The sequence below is a fragment of the Petaurus breviceps genome, unplaced genomic scaffold (assembly GCF_028583685.1).
Source record: "Petaurus breviceps papuanus isolate PSGF00001 unplaced genomic scaffold, PetGlider_PUasm1.0 178, whole genome shotgun sequence".
In the NCBI taxonomy this organism is placed as follows: domain Eukaryota; kingdom Metazoa; phylum Chordata; class Mammalia; order Diprotodontia; family Petauridae; genus Petaurus; species Petaurus breviceps.
Window position 1 is genome coordinate 19,442,234 of NW_027185777.1, and position 15,020 is coordinate 19,457,253.

Sequence of the window (15,020 nt, forward strand, 5' to 3'; positions counted from 1 at the left end):
AAGTAAAAAAAAAATGAATTCACCCCCAAATTTTCCTACATTGCTTCATAGAAAAGTAAGAATTTGAAAATCATATTTTAAAAAATTTAATGTTTTTTGAAACCTCTAATTGTTAAGAAGTTTTTCTTTTTACATCAAGTCTTTGTGGTTTCCCCCCTTTGCCTCTACTGGTGTTCTCTTGGGCTAAACATTAGCTTTATTTCTTCCATTCCTTAACCTTTCATATACTTGAAGACGGCTAACTCAGTGATACCCACAAAAAGGAGAAACCTCTGACATTCAGAAGGAAATCACCATTTTCATTAGGATAAATTGGAGTAGACTTCAGAATCAAGTCACCCTCCCCTCCCAATTGAAACACTTATTACAATAATCCACTGTCACAAGATCTGTGTTCTCTGTTTGGAAAATAAACATCACAGGGCTGCCTCAACATTTCAGACACAGCTGGCGGCCTTTGTGTGAGTCAAGGAGTTTGAGTCTTTATTTTTCCTTTGGGAAAATAAGGTGACAACTAGTAATCCATAAGGGTTTATCAAAAACAAATTATCCCAATCTAATAGGTTCTTTCTTGGGCAGGATAACAAGCTTTGGAAATTGGAGTCAATTTAGTGTCTGCTGCCCTTAGCAAAATATTTGATCCAATTCTGCATAAAGAGGAAAGTAGGTTATTTCATTACACATTTCCATAATAAATGTGTGAGATTTTACAAAGCTTCTATAAACATCCCTCTGGAGGTAGCCCAGAGTTTCATGACCTTTCAAAAGAGTAGATAGAACTTTGATGTTTAAAACTACAAGGATCTGTGATTTCATCACTCCTTCCACGGATGCAGGTAACAATCCCTCTCACTTAATAGTGTGTCTTTGAATTTTCGGCGACTAAAACATAAATTTATTTTCGTGGGCCATCCTGTTGGTGAGTGTTTCCAAACTGATCTGGTCATCAGAAAAGACACAGAACCCATCCTGGACCCAAGAGGTAGAATTGTTAGACATAAATCTTGTAAATCATGACGAGTTACAACAGCTAAGGATGATTGGTAATAACTGAGAATTAAATTGCAAAACAGTATTAACGTTGCTTTGCAAGTACCACTTGGAGAAACTGTCTCCTTGGATTACTAATCTCCCTTTATTCATTATTTTTGAAACAAAGGATTTGTTAAAGACAAGTACCTGGACATTTAACATCCCATGTAATTTGTCACAACTACCAGTGGGGAGCCAATGAATGGTCTAAAGGGAGAGCCCCAAAACACAACCTTCACAGAAGATGATGGTCCCTAAGGCTGGTATTTCTTGAAGTACAACGTGGTGGTATTCTGACTTTCTCTAGCTTATAGTAAATTCTTCAATACTCCAACTATCTTCACTGATAAATGACCTTGACTAAATTCCAAGGTGATATAAAATGAAAAGCATAGTAAACTGTTGGTACCACTTCAAGAAAAGGGCTGGAACTCATCACAGGGTAATTGGGAAAGTTGTTCATTTTGGCAATGCTTGGTTCATGCAAGGATGATTCAGGGGTGTGTGTGTGTGTGTGTGTGTTTGTGTGACTGTGTATATGTGAGTGAGAAGTGTGATATAATAGTTAGAGGACCAGTTTTGGGATTAGGAAGGCAGGGAGGGCCTCAAGTCCTCTCTCTGACACACACCAGTTGTGTGACCTTGATTAGGAAGTCTCTAAGACTGTAAGTTAAAGATAAGGTAGCAATCTGCATAGATGGAAGGTATCTCCACACTGGGAGTTTCCTTGTTGTTTAGTTGTTTTCAGTCATTTCCAACTCTTTATAACCCCGTTAGAGTTTTTTTGGGGGGCAGAGATATTAGAGTGGTTTGCTATTTCTTTATCCAGCTCATTTTGCAGATGAGGAAACTGAGGCAAACAGGGTGAAGTAAGTTGCCCAGTGGCACAAAGCTAGTAAGTGTCTGAAGCTGGATTTCAACTCAGGAAGATGAGTCTTCCTGACTCCAGGCCCTGGGCTCTATGAATTATGGTGCCACCTAGCTGTAGGGAGCATAGGGAATTTTCTACACTGATGAAATTACCAGTCTATACTTTCTCTCTGTCTCTCACTACCTCAAAAAATAGATGGAAGAGAAGGGGAGAATTGGATATGGGGGTGGAGAAGTAGGTGGGAGAAAGAATAAGAAAGAAGTATTGTGGCATAGGAGACAGAGAACTGGTTTTGATTTTTTGAAGACCTGTGTTCACGTTCTGCTTCTAACACATACTGGCTGAGTAACTTTGAGCTGGTTACTCAATCTCTCCATCCCTAGTCCTTCACACAAGTCACAGAAAAAGTGCTGATCTCCATTGGGGATAAGGAGTTCCCTTATTGAGAGTTCCTTTTATTAATGAAATCATGGTCCAGTTTATCTATTTATCTATGTATCATATACATATATACATAATAAGTTATATTGTACATATATACACCCATATTAGCTATACTATAGAATATTCTTTTCTGCTATCATATACACACATTATATACATATGTACATATGTACACTGTATATGTGTATACACATATGATACACATGTATACATATATGATATTCGCATATCTCATACATGTGTATATAATACACATATCTCAAAATGCATCTCTTACATGCATATATATATATATGTCTGTATATTTTATCAGAAAGGAAAGGGGTATGTGTGTGTGTGTGTGTGTGTGTGTGTATCAGGAAAAAAGCCCTCATTAAAATATTGAGGAATCCCACTTATTATTCTGAGATAGACAAACCAAAACCAGATGAACACTGGGAAAGGAGGGGAAAGAGTAAGCATAACATACAGATAGAATATACTGAAAGCAAACTCTTGAGGAACAATTTCATGGAAATTTAGATACAAAGGAATGGGAGGCTCATGTGACTTAAATAAATTTTCATGCCAAGAAATAACAACAGAGGTTTTGCGACTATCACATGGTTAATAAATAAAACACCTTAAAAAGAAAAAAAAAAGGAAATTTCGAGTCCCATATTTTATTTATTAGAAGTTACTTGTTGATTCTAAGAAAGGAACTGTGCACCTAATTTCCTTTTTACAACAGCAGAGGTTCTCCACCACTGCTTCTCGTCTTTTCTCCCCCGTCCCACACCTTGTGTTGATTTTGAAGACAAATAAATAACATGTTAACAATAAATAACATATGTTGACCAGGATTAAAGAAAAATAAACAAAAGGAAAAAAGGCAGAACAAGGCCAAAAGAAATGTGGGGTGGGGGTGGGAAGGCAGGGAGGGAGGGAGGGAAAAATGACAGCAACCTCAAGAAAAATAAAGTTTGCATAAGCAGCTCAAGCCAGACTTTTACCCCTAGACGCTTTATTGGCACCTCTGGGACTCTGGGGGTAGACTAGATGCTACATTATGGCCAGCAGTTTATTAGGATGGAACCCTCCCATTTCATCCTCCCCACATATCCTCTCTGCATAAAAATGAAGTAGCAATGGGGGATGTGTGCTGGTTAGAACCTTGCATGCAAGTGCTGCATTTAAAACCTTGGTGCATGCTTCTCTCCCCCTTCTCCCCCCACCCCATCTTTCTCTCTCTGTCTCCCTGTCTCTCTGGGTGTCTCTGCTATCTCTGTCTCTCTGCCTCTCTCAGTCTGTATTTCTCTATGTACATCTAGCTTGGTTTCTCTGTCTGTCTCTCTTGTACATCTACACACACACACACACACACACACACACACACACACACACACCAAACTAAAATTTTCTACATGGGAAACAGAATTGCGATATGCTGTCAGATAGGAAATTGGTGACAAAGTTGCGGATTTACATGCCCTGGATGGCCATTTCCAGCTGCTTTTGTAACCCCTTAGACTCAACTTCCAGGTCAGAATATAATTTCCCACGAAGAATTAGGAATTCTCTACACCAGGACCCCAGTGTCAGGACTTGGTTATATGGTTCCATTCTATGTGATTTGGGATATATATATATACAGTTTTGTTCACTTTCGATTCATGTCCGTTCTCTTTATCTCATATTTAGGTATTCATAGGGTACTAAGGTTGGAATTTATAAAAAAGTGAATCATTGTCCATTATAGGATGGACATCTCACATAACATAAAGGGTAAGATGAGGAGCCCTGCCCAAGGAACCCACATGTTAAATTGGACAGGCTGTGGAGTTAAAAACTCTACCTCCAAGGAATGGGACCATCTTCTCAACCACTGTTGTATGAAGCTTGGGGATCATGATGATTAGAATCAAAAAGCAGGCTCTAAAGTATGGATTCTTAACCTTTTTTGTGTCATGGACCCCTTTGGCAGTTTGGTGAAAACTATGGACCCCTTCTCAGGGTAAAGTTTTTAAATGCACCAAATAAAATATTGGGATTATAGTAGAATTATACAGGTTGTCCCAAAAGTCTTAGTGCAGTTTTAAGCTTAAATGCATATATACATATATATAAGAGCTAGCATATATATATATATATATATATATATATATATATATATATAAGACCTAGCATTTATATATCATTTTAAGGTTTGCAAAATGCTTTACATATATTTTTTCACTTGATCTTCACAATAACCCTGTGTGGTTGATGTCATTTTTATTTCCATTTTACAGATGAGAAAACTGGGGCTAGGAGAGATTACATGACTAATCCTGGGGCACACAACTAACTACTTAACAAATGTGCACTCAGATTTTCCCAACTCGATGTCCAATACTTTACCCACTGTGCCAGCTGGCTATATCTATTGAAATAGTTATCAAAAAACAGACAAACCTCTCCCCACCAAAAAAATAGTCAAAGACCCTAAATTAAGAACCCCTGCTCTAATGGAAGGCATATTTCAATTTAATAAAATTGTACAAAGATGTAATAATGCCTGAATAAGCCCTGTGTTAGGAGGTATGGGTGACAGAAAATTTAGATAATAATATAGTCCCGTTCTTTTTACAGTTTAGTAAGTGAAAAAAAATCCTAGATAATTATAATATTCAACAATACATGAAGGCATTAGAGAAATCAAGAGAAAATGAGGAAACAAGGGAAGGGGCTGTTGCTGACTAGGAGACAAAGGCAGACTTTAGTGAACAAAGGTGAGTAAAAGGAGTTTCCAGGAAGAGGGAGCAAGCAGGCTAACCAAAGGTGTAGAAATGAGAACATGAAGGGGTTTGGGAGACAGGTAGAGAAGAGAGGATATTCAGCAAAATAAGACAAGATCAGGCTAGAAAGAGAAAAGAGTAACCAGACTGGAGAGGGCTTTGAGCCAGATTGTGGAAGGCCTTGAATGCCAGACAAAGGAGTCTGGACTTTATTTCAGAACATAGGAGTAACATGAGCAGATTGATGCATAAGCAAGATTGTTATCGTAGTAATATTTTTCTCTCATTGTCAAATTATAAACACAAGGTCAGAAAATGACAGAATGTTAGGGTCTTCTAATCCTTGGAAATCTTAGTAAATCATATAACTCCCTAATTTTACAAATAAGGGAAACCAAGGCTCAGAGAAGTAAAATGATTTGCCCAAGTTTATGCAGATAATTATTTGGTGGCAGAGCCAAAACTCAAAGCCAGATCTTTTGACATACAGTCCAGAACTTTTTTCTAGTCTAGCCCATTTAGCTGTCTTAAGTAGGCTTTTATGAAGGTCCTTGCAAAAAAAAAAAAAGAAGAAAAAAAGGGGAGAAAAAAGAGACTTTTTAAGAGATTCACTTAGCGAGTGATTATAGGCAGAATCTTATGTACAAGGAGAAGCATCCTTCTAGGAGGAAAATAAATGATCTGTGTTTGAAGGAAGTAAATAAAGATGGTGGGAGAAGATGAGAAAGGGGGTGGGACTCAGGTAGCAGTGAAGAGCCTTAAAGAGGAAGAGAAATTTAATTAAAAATCCATGCTGGTATAAATAAGTAGAAGAATTGTTCAAAGTGGGCTCTGTCTGAGTGAAACTAAGGCTTTTTAAGCATGGACATTTCAAACCAAATGAAGCAAAGATGGGCAAGAATCGGGAGGAATCTATCTGAAGATCCCAACTCATGAGTTGTGGATGCTTAGGGGACCCTGTGTGTATTGCAATGCAATGCATTCATTAAGTGACTGTATAACAAGGGGTGGCTAAATGCCACAGAGGGAGAATGCTGGGCCTGGAGTCAGGAAGATTCATCTTCCTGAGTTCAGATTTGGCCTCAGAAACTTACTGTCTGTATCACCCTGGGCAACTCACATCACCCTGTTTGCCTCAGTTTCCTCATCTGTAAAATGAACTAGAGAAGGAAATTACAAACCACTCCAGTATCTTTGCCAAGAAAACCCCAAATAGGGTATAGAAGAGTTGGACACAACTAAAAAATGACTAAACATAGTAAGTAAATATACTGTCCCTAGACAGAATTGTTGATTTCTTGCACATATGCATGTATTGTCCAAATGTTCACAGATCCTATCGTGATCCTACAAATTCATTACTGAGTTGAGTAACGTTTTGTCATATATTTTTCTTAATTTACTTTCACATTAGGGGCTTCAAAACTTTTTAACATTGAAAAGGTATGCTCGAGCTCAAAAAAATTGAGGTCCATTAGGCTAGAATTAAAGTCAGGGTTCATAATCCATATAATACCATACAATAAAATAGAAAAAGCATGAACATGGAGTCATAGGGCCTGAATTCAAGATCTGTGTGAACTAGGGCAAATCGCTTAGCTCCCTGCATGTCAGTTTCTTTATCCGTAAAATATATTTTTGGACTACATGCCTTCTAAGGCCCTTTCTCACTCTGGATCTATGATTTTAGTCCCTGAGGAGGCTGTTGGTCCTGTTTCTCACTTTATTCATGTGGAAATTCAAGGTGGAGACCACGCCATCTTCAGGGGAGGCAGCCAACTCTTCAAATGTCAAGGCCTGATTTATTAAGGGCTCCATATGCTTTCTTCCAAGCCTGGCCCTAGTTCCAACTGGTTTGCTCCTAATCCATTCTAATTGTGGAGGGTGGCCATTGCTTAATTTTCCTTCTCCAAAATTGCAGTGGTTCTTCCACAGATAATGCAATAGACTTTCAATGGCTTTTGAGTAATTACTTTGAAGTTAATCAAAAAATGTGAGATTGTTTTGTGTTTTTGAGCCATCAAAACTAGACTGCTTATGGTCCCAAATATTGTGTCTATGAGAGCTCTAGAAGCAGCAACACAGCATACTGCAAAACCTTCAGGGTTGCAGGATTTGGAGGAAACAGGTTGAACTGCTCAGTGGCTAAACCCTGTGAAGCAAGAGAAAGGACAAACAGACAGGGTCACACCCTGGGTCTTGTTGACATCATTCCCTATGCAATTCACTCTTAAAGGGATTTTGATGAGGGGAGGGCAGCATAACTATAGCTATGTTTGGGTTTCATACTTAATCTCTGGCAATACTCAAGAGAACAAATTTATTATTTTGAGCCACTTGAAGAAAAAAGTTAAATGTGAAGATTTTAGCTGAACAGCATATAGGATTCCAGTTTGATCAGTTCCCAATTCTCGATTTTATGGCCTCACCCTTTCTGTCTCAATCATGTACCCATTTTGACCTTATCTTGGTATACAGTATGAGATGTTGATCTATGCCTAATTTGTGCCCTATTATTTTCCAACTTTCCAAACCTTTTTTCTCAAACAGTGAATTCTTATAATAATCCTCTATTTTAAAAGCTGCTTCTTTCTCTGCCCCTATAAGCAAGAACCACTTGGATTTATCTGCCATCTTTTTTTTCCTCCTTACAAGAATGATATTTTAGCTCATGTATATTACCTAATAATCTTAATCATTTTCATCAATTTGATATAGTACTCCAGAAAATCTGTTAATTCTGGACACTAGCATCCTATTCTCACTGGGAGGAATAAGCCATTTCCCCTGGTTTTCTGGAATCTTTGGAATGAAGGTGCTTTGTCAGGCAAAGTGTTATCACTCCCCCAACCCCAGGCTAGTGGTGAGTCAGAGCTAATTTGGTATTCCACAGAGGTAAACCAAGCTCCTTCCTGGGAAAAGAGATGGCTTGTCCAAATGAAGTAAAGGATAGATTCTGGGTGTCAAGTGGAAGTGGAGTTCTCAGGCTAACTGATCCCATTTAGGGAATACTTGGCATCCAGTGTTTCACTAGTCTTGGCATTCTTAAGAGTCAACTCAATGAGTCACAATTCCAGAGAGTTGTTTAATCTGCCCTTATTCACCAATGAAGCTACTTTTAGAAAAAGGCAAACATATACAGCAGATTATTACCTAGCATAGTCATGAGCCATATTCACTACCATCATTAGAACTGGCAATACCAATTGACAGCCAGAGCTTGGGTTAGGGATAGCTTCCAATAGGCACCTTAAGTCATCATTCATCATGCAATATTTGGAAGTAAATATAGGTGGAGAGATTCTTGGACCATCTTCCCTATCCAGTATGGAAATGAGTCAGCCTTAGATAAATGACTTAATGTTAGCAAGGTTTCCAGAGTCAATTTCCATGCTTTGCACTTAGAGGTGCTGGTAGAATGTAAGCTCCTTGAGGGCAGGAACTGGGTTTTTGTTTTTTTTCTTTTAGAACCCCAGCACTTAACACTAAGCCTTGTATAGGCAGGGGCTTGATAAATACTTACTGATACCATAGGATTCTCCTTGCTAAACATCTCCCCATCACAAAATGGATGATGGTATGGGAATCATCTCATTAGAAACTGTATTAATAAAGTCCAAAATTCACATCTATAGGTTAACCACCTCCCACTGTAAATCCAACCCTGAGTCAACATTGTGCAGAGATTTGGGCCCCTTTGTCTAATTTTTTAAAACCCTCCAACTCCTCCTCTGTATTATACTTCTTTCTTTCCATATTCAAAGGAGAATAATGCACCATATGTAGTCTAGCAGAGATACTTATTGTAAAGTGTATGAGAAATGACGCATTGGGTTTTATTCATTTTAATACCAGTTTGTTAGGATAATAAAAATATTCAAAAGAGGTTAAGGCTAGCTCCCTTTAAGGTAAGGAAATTAATATGCTGCACAGTAAAATGCAAAATGTTTTCCAAGCAAGCCTTCTTATATGGTAAATCTTATGGATTAGGAAACTGAATCAATTATCTAGGATAAAGATAGGTGGGTAGATGGAAATGGGGGCAGCTAGGGGGCTCAGTGGAGAGAGTGCCTGACCTGGAATCAAGAAGACTCATCTTCCCAAGTTCAAATCTGACCTCAGACACTTCCTACCTGGGTGACCCTGGGAAAATCACTGAACCCTATTTGCCTTAGTTTCCTCATCTGTAAAATGAGCTGGAGAAGGAAATGGCAAACCACTCCAGTACCTTTGTCAAGAAAACCCCAAATAGTGTTGAGAAGAGTTGGATATAAAAATAAAAATGGGGCAGTTGATAGAGTGCTAGCCTAAGAATCAGGAGGACCTGTATTCATCTCTTCCCTCAGAAACTCCTAAGCTGTGTGTCTTAACCTTCCTCAGCCTCAGTTTCATCACCCACAACAAGGAGCTAAAAATAGCATGTATCTCACAGGTGAGAATAAAATGAGATTACATCTATAAAGTACACAGCAAACCTTAAGCACTATCTAAAAACTGGCTATTATTATTAAAAGACTTCATCCATATACAAAGCACATTTAGAATTACCCCTCAAGCCTCCCACTCATCTTCTAGTTTCCCACTCATGTACTCTTGGCCATATGACTGTCTAGCTCTGGAACACTTTGTCCCTACCATCTATCTGCAGCTATTGAAATCTTACTCATCTTTCAAGACCCATATCAAATGCCACTTGCTCTAGGAGGCCTCCCCAGATCCCCCTGAGCACAAGTGGCCCTTCCTTTCTCCAAACAACAGGAAATACCCTCTTCTGCATTTATTAAATGTAGCATGAGAAAGACCCTGGATTTGAAATCAGAAAATCTTTTTTCAAGCCCTGGCCTGGCCACTTACTAGCTAGAAAATTACTGAGCAATAACTTCTTTGAGTCTCAGTTTCCCCATCTGCAAAACTGGAATAGTGATGCTTGTGTTCTGTTACCCTAGGCTGTCTTGAAGAAGGTTCTTTGTACATAAAAAAATGGCTCAGTGAAGGTGAGTTACCATTATACTTCTATTCTTTCAGGAACTGTCTTCATCAGTGTGGACTCTCTTTTTATTAATGGGGATGGCAACCCCTCAGTGCTTTAGTAAATGGTTTTTTGTGAGCTGCTGTGGCAGAAACATTTTTCAACCAACAGTGATTCTTGGGATGAGCCTCTCCTGACTAAATTAGTACTTCTTGACAGGCATGCTGTCTATCACCAGGCCCCTGCTTAAAGGCTTCTCAGTGTCTTAGAGCCTGCCAGAGCTTGTACATAGACTCTGAGAAACAAGGATTCTCAATGAGGCATAGGAAGGAGGGCTTCAGTAGACATTTCTTTGCTTCAGTTGGTTTGGAATGCCACTGGTAAAAACAACCTTATGTTCCCCCAGACTTGCCCACTTGGCAATCCTCTTCTGCCCCACCCCACCCCATTCAAGCTTCTTCAGCTAGGATGTAGCTTTAATTATATCCTTCTTAGAATTAAAGTTACATGCTATATGGCATATCCCTTCTAGATTGTAAACTCCACAAGGGGAGGTGTGAACATCCTCCTTCCTCCCCTCCACTCTTAGAATTCCCAGCTGACTTCAGAGTTCAACTTAAATGTCTGAGAACTCCCTGATCCTCCCAGTGCCTATTCCCTTCAATTTACCTTCTATTTATTTTTAAAATAGTATGTATGTACTTAAAAGAGAAAATGCTGCTTCCATTGATAGAAGTATAAGCTCCTCAAGCGGCTAGGTGGCGCCATAGTGGATAAAGTGCTGAGCCTGGAGTCAGGACGACTCAACTTTCTGAGTTCAAATCTAGCCTCAGACACTTACTAGTTAGTGTGACCTTAGGCAATTCACATTACCGTGTTTGCCTCAGTTTCCTCATCTGTAAAATGAGCTGGAGAAAGAAATGGTAAACCACTCCAGTATCTCTGACACAAAAGACCCAAATGTGGTCACGAAGAGTTGGATTAAGATGAAATGACTTGGGGTGGCTAGGTGGTGCAGTGAATAGAGCACCAGCCCTGAAGTCAGGAGGACCCGAGTTCAAATCTGGCTTCAGAAGCTTGACACACTTACTAGCCGTGTGACTTTGGCCAAGTCACTTAACCCCAATTGACCTCAAAAGAAAGGAAGGAGGGAAGGAAGGAAAGAAGGAAGAAAGGAAGGGAGGAAGGAAGAAAGAAAGGAAGGACAAAAAAAAGAAAGAAAATAAAATGACTGAAGCACAACAAATTCATATGGAACTTTAAATTTTAAAATTTCTAGACTATGTCCTCTTTGTAATCTCTTCTCTTACCCTATCCTCAACCCCAATTCAAATTTAGTTTACTAGGAGTCATGTTTAATTTTATTCTTTTTACAACTAAAGTAATTTGTACCATGTCACATCCATTCATGTTCCAAGTATGAATGCACTTCTCTGTCATGTCGAACTTTTAGAATACTTTCAGTAAGCTTTTATATACATGATGTTATCTGATTTTATAAGATAGGTACTACACAGGGTCATTCTTTCCACTGTGCCAGAGAGGAAACCAGTGTGCCTAGGGTCACAGAACACATAATTGTTGGAAACAAGATTTTAATCCAGACAGTTCTCTCCAGAGATTTTCCCCCTACTACTCCACTTTGATTCTTTTCTGCTGTTATTAACATTTTAATGGATTGTCTGTAAGAAAAAATATGCAAAACACAGTACTGTTCTAGCAAAAATATTTGGAGAGGTTTTTGTACTCTCTACTTAAAACATTCCTTTTGCAAGTGGAAATTTAGTGGCATATAGGCAAGCAGGGAGGGGGTTCCTGTAAGAATGAACTGCAAAACAAAAAAAAGACTATTGTATGATCCTAATTACAGAGCACTATTTCAGTCCATACTCAGAGTTCTGAATCTTTTGCCATATGCTCAGCTAATATAATTCAAACTGTGATTTTTTAGACATAGTGTGAAATACCAAAGGCCTGAAAGATGAATTATTTTGAAATCTTTGTATTAGTCACACACTTGAATACATCTTGAGATATTCTCCCAGAGGAAATGTACACCCCAAAGGGGATGGGGGGGGGGTCATCCAGTGAAAGCTGGGGGAAAAGGAAAGGGAAAGAAATGGTTCATGTAAGTGAGTAGAAAGTGGCAGAGGCTCTAAGGGGAGATCAGGGGTGGGATACCTGCAACCTCAAGGCCACATGTGACCCTCTAGGTCCTCAAGTATGGCCCTTTGACTCAATCCAAACTTGTGAAGTTTTGGGGTTCCAAATGGAGACAGACAACTGTAAAGTAGACATTTTCAGGCAAATCTCCACTAATCTTTTTTTTCCAAAAATCTCAACTCATGTCACTTTTTTACATGAAATGTCTTAGCCACAAAATGCCATTTTAAAGAACAAATCCTTAAAAGTGAACCACTAGCGATTCTAAAAGAATTGTCTATGGACAAGTAACTGAAAAATACAGTAAACATTTTAAGAGGATCTTTTAAAAAGCAGTGGAGCAGCAAATCAAAATTTCACTTGGAAATACAAAAACAAATCAATATATAAAGTTGATTTTCCCTTTTCAGATCCAACGCCACTTTAGGGAGAAGTCACACAGAAGTATTATGTAGATAGTGCCATATTTTAATTTGTTGAAATGGCCTGGGAGTAACAAGAAAGGAGTCTTTCAGAAAGAAACCTCATGTAGTTAGAGTTGGAATATTGAAGTGGTTCTGGCATCCCTAACCCCTATTCCCCAGGAAAATAACAGCAATCCCTTAGAAAGGATGCTATTGGTAAGGCACGTGTATATACTTCATTTGTCTTGCATCTAAAAATTAGAACAAGCTCCTAATCAACACTTGTTAATTTGAAACAAAAAGAATTCTCTCTTTCATTGAAAGCAGATTGCACTAAAGAAAAAAAAGGCACCCTCTCCAAGGTCATATGCTCTGAGCTTTGGCAGAGTTCAAAAAAACCTTTGGTCGGACTTGCTTATGTTCAGCTGTGTTTACTTAGACTTAACTTGACAAAGTCTGCCTCTGATTATACATAGCAGTCATCTGCCCACAGATAAATAGATATTACACAAACTTTTGGAGGGAGTGACATTTGGCTACCATAATTTTTGGAATAATTTACTATGCACCCTCAACTTAAGACACCGAAATGATTCATAAGATGTTTTTTGAGATCCAAACATAAATATTTCCATTTAGCCAAGTGAGCAGTCTTTATGACCTTTATGGATCTGGGGTGATTTACCAACAAATAAATGGTGGTTGGGTAGCATTAGAGCACTTGGTTTATAATAGATGGTTTAGGAGCAATATTTCTTTCAGCCTTTTCAAACACCTGCATGACCATCAAAGTTTCAAGGAATTTTTGTTAAAAAAAAAAAAGTCACTTAAAGAATTAACTTTCCTTTAGTTTTAGCAACAAGCCTCCAGGAAAAAAAAATGTCCGTATAAGAAGAGTTAACTCAGTTATTTCCTGAGACCACATCTCTGAGTGATGTTTACTTCATCAGTAGAAAGCAAGAACTCCGGGTTTGGACTTGATAGCTTAAACATCAAGAAGAAGAATTTTCACTGTGGAGTTTGGGGAACCGCTCCGGCTAGAATGGGGCTGTGCCTGATTTCCTGAGAGCCATTTCTGGCCCATTCTGTTTTTTTTTCTGGCTGTTATATTTACACAATGAAAAATGGACATGCTCTGTCTGCTCCTCTGGACTGTGGAGTCAAAACGAAGTCCATTTGCTGTTTGTTCTGGAAGTATTATATTCCTTCTTCTCCTCTCAGTTACTCATTTGAATTTATAAATCTGGGACTCCTGTATGTAAAAGTGCCCTCCCATTGAAACAATCATCTTCCCCTTGCTGCCTCCTGGGCTTTATTACTGAATTAGCTTAGGAACCAGCCCTTTGAGTTGGGATGGTGGTTTGTCATGGGAGCCATGATGTCTCTAGGTGCCAGATTCCTCTGTTAGTTCTGGCTATGTCTTTAAGCTGGTTGGTTATTTCTGACTGATTCATCTAATGCTTTCTATTTTGGCTTTTATTGTAGCTCACCAGATCCACTGTGAGAGGCTCACTCTAAGATGGGCTAATTCGAGCCAAAAGATAACTACCGATTGAACCATCTTCAATTTGGCCAAAGTTGACTGACTAGTTAGTCATGTACCTGTTTTCTTTTTCTAAGCAATGCTTTTTAAAAGCATTTACCTAGAAGGGGCTGCTCACCATAGAAGAGAGAAAAAAATGTATCTTACTGGCACATTCGGCCATCAGTTGTTTCCTCTCATTATGTTTTGAATCACCAAAAGGACATTTTTTTAAAATGGAATGCGTTTTTGAAAGTGTATGGCTGTAAGGTCAACAAACAGATTCATAACATGTGGAAGAATCCATTGCATTTTCCTCTTTATACAAGTCTCTACAGAGAGAATACATTAAGGTCTCATTAGTTTTTGATGCAAAACTGCATCCACAGTCATTCCAGCGGGAGCAAATTCCTCTGAATCTAAGCAGAGTCAAAGAAACTGGATCCAGGAAAAATGAGGCGGTTCAGAAAACTCAGCAGCCCAGCCACATGACAGAGCCAGAGGCATCTCCAAAGCCCGCCAAACAGAGCAATGCTGCTGCTGCTGCTAAAAAAAAAAAATACCTTTCACAGCTTGATCCTGAAGTCCTGGGGCTCCCACGCAAATGAGGAAAAGGAGCTGACCCCTACCACCGGCCAGTCTGCCACTGGCTCCTCCCCTCCCCCCCCAACCCTTCTCGGAGGTTCTATTTTTCAAATGACAAGCCTGCACTTATCTTTTAAATTGTATCTTTGCTGACCAAAGTAGTGAACCCCCTTGGGTTCATTGGGTAAAATCACTGAATGCACAATTTAGAGCAAAGGAAAAGGAAAATTAGATTTCACTTATCTGATGAGATAGTCAACCCACCACCTCCCCC

The 15,020-nt window shown here is 38.9% G+C and overlaps 1 protein-coding gene and 1 long non-coding RNA gene across 2 annotated transcripts in view; one reads left to right on the top strand and one right to left on the bottom strand.

Moving 5' to 3' along the window:
• Window positions 1–14,953, top strand: part of LOC138159968 (uncharacterized) — an 82,218-nt gene extending 67,265 nt beyond the window's left edge. Inside the window, exon 3 of the long non-coding RNA XR_011168027.1 lies at window positions 14,125–14,953. This is a non-coding gene — a long non-coding RNA (uncharacterized lncRNA). The remainder of the gene's footprint in view (window positions 1–14,124) is intronic.
• The window catches only part of MKX (mohawk homeobox), a 103,262-nt gene that overhangs the window by 22,503 nt on the left and 65,739 nt on the right, over window positions 1–15,020 (bottom strand). The gene's annotated exons all lie outside the window — the stretch shown is intronic.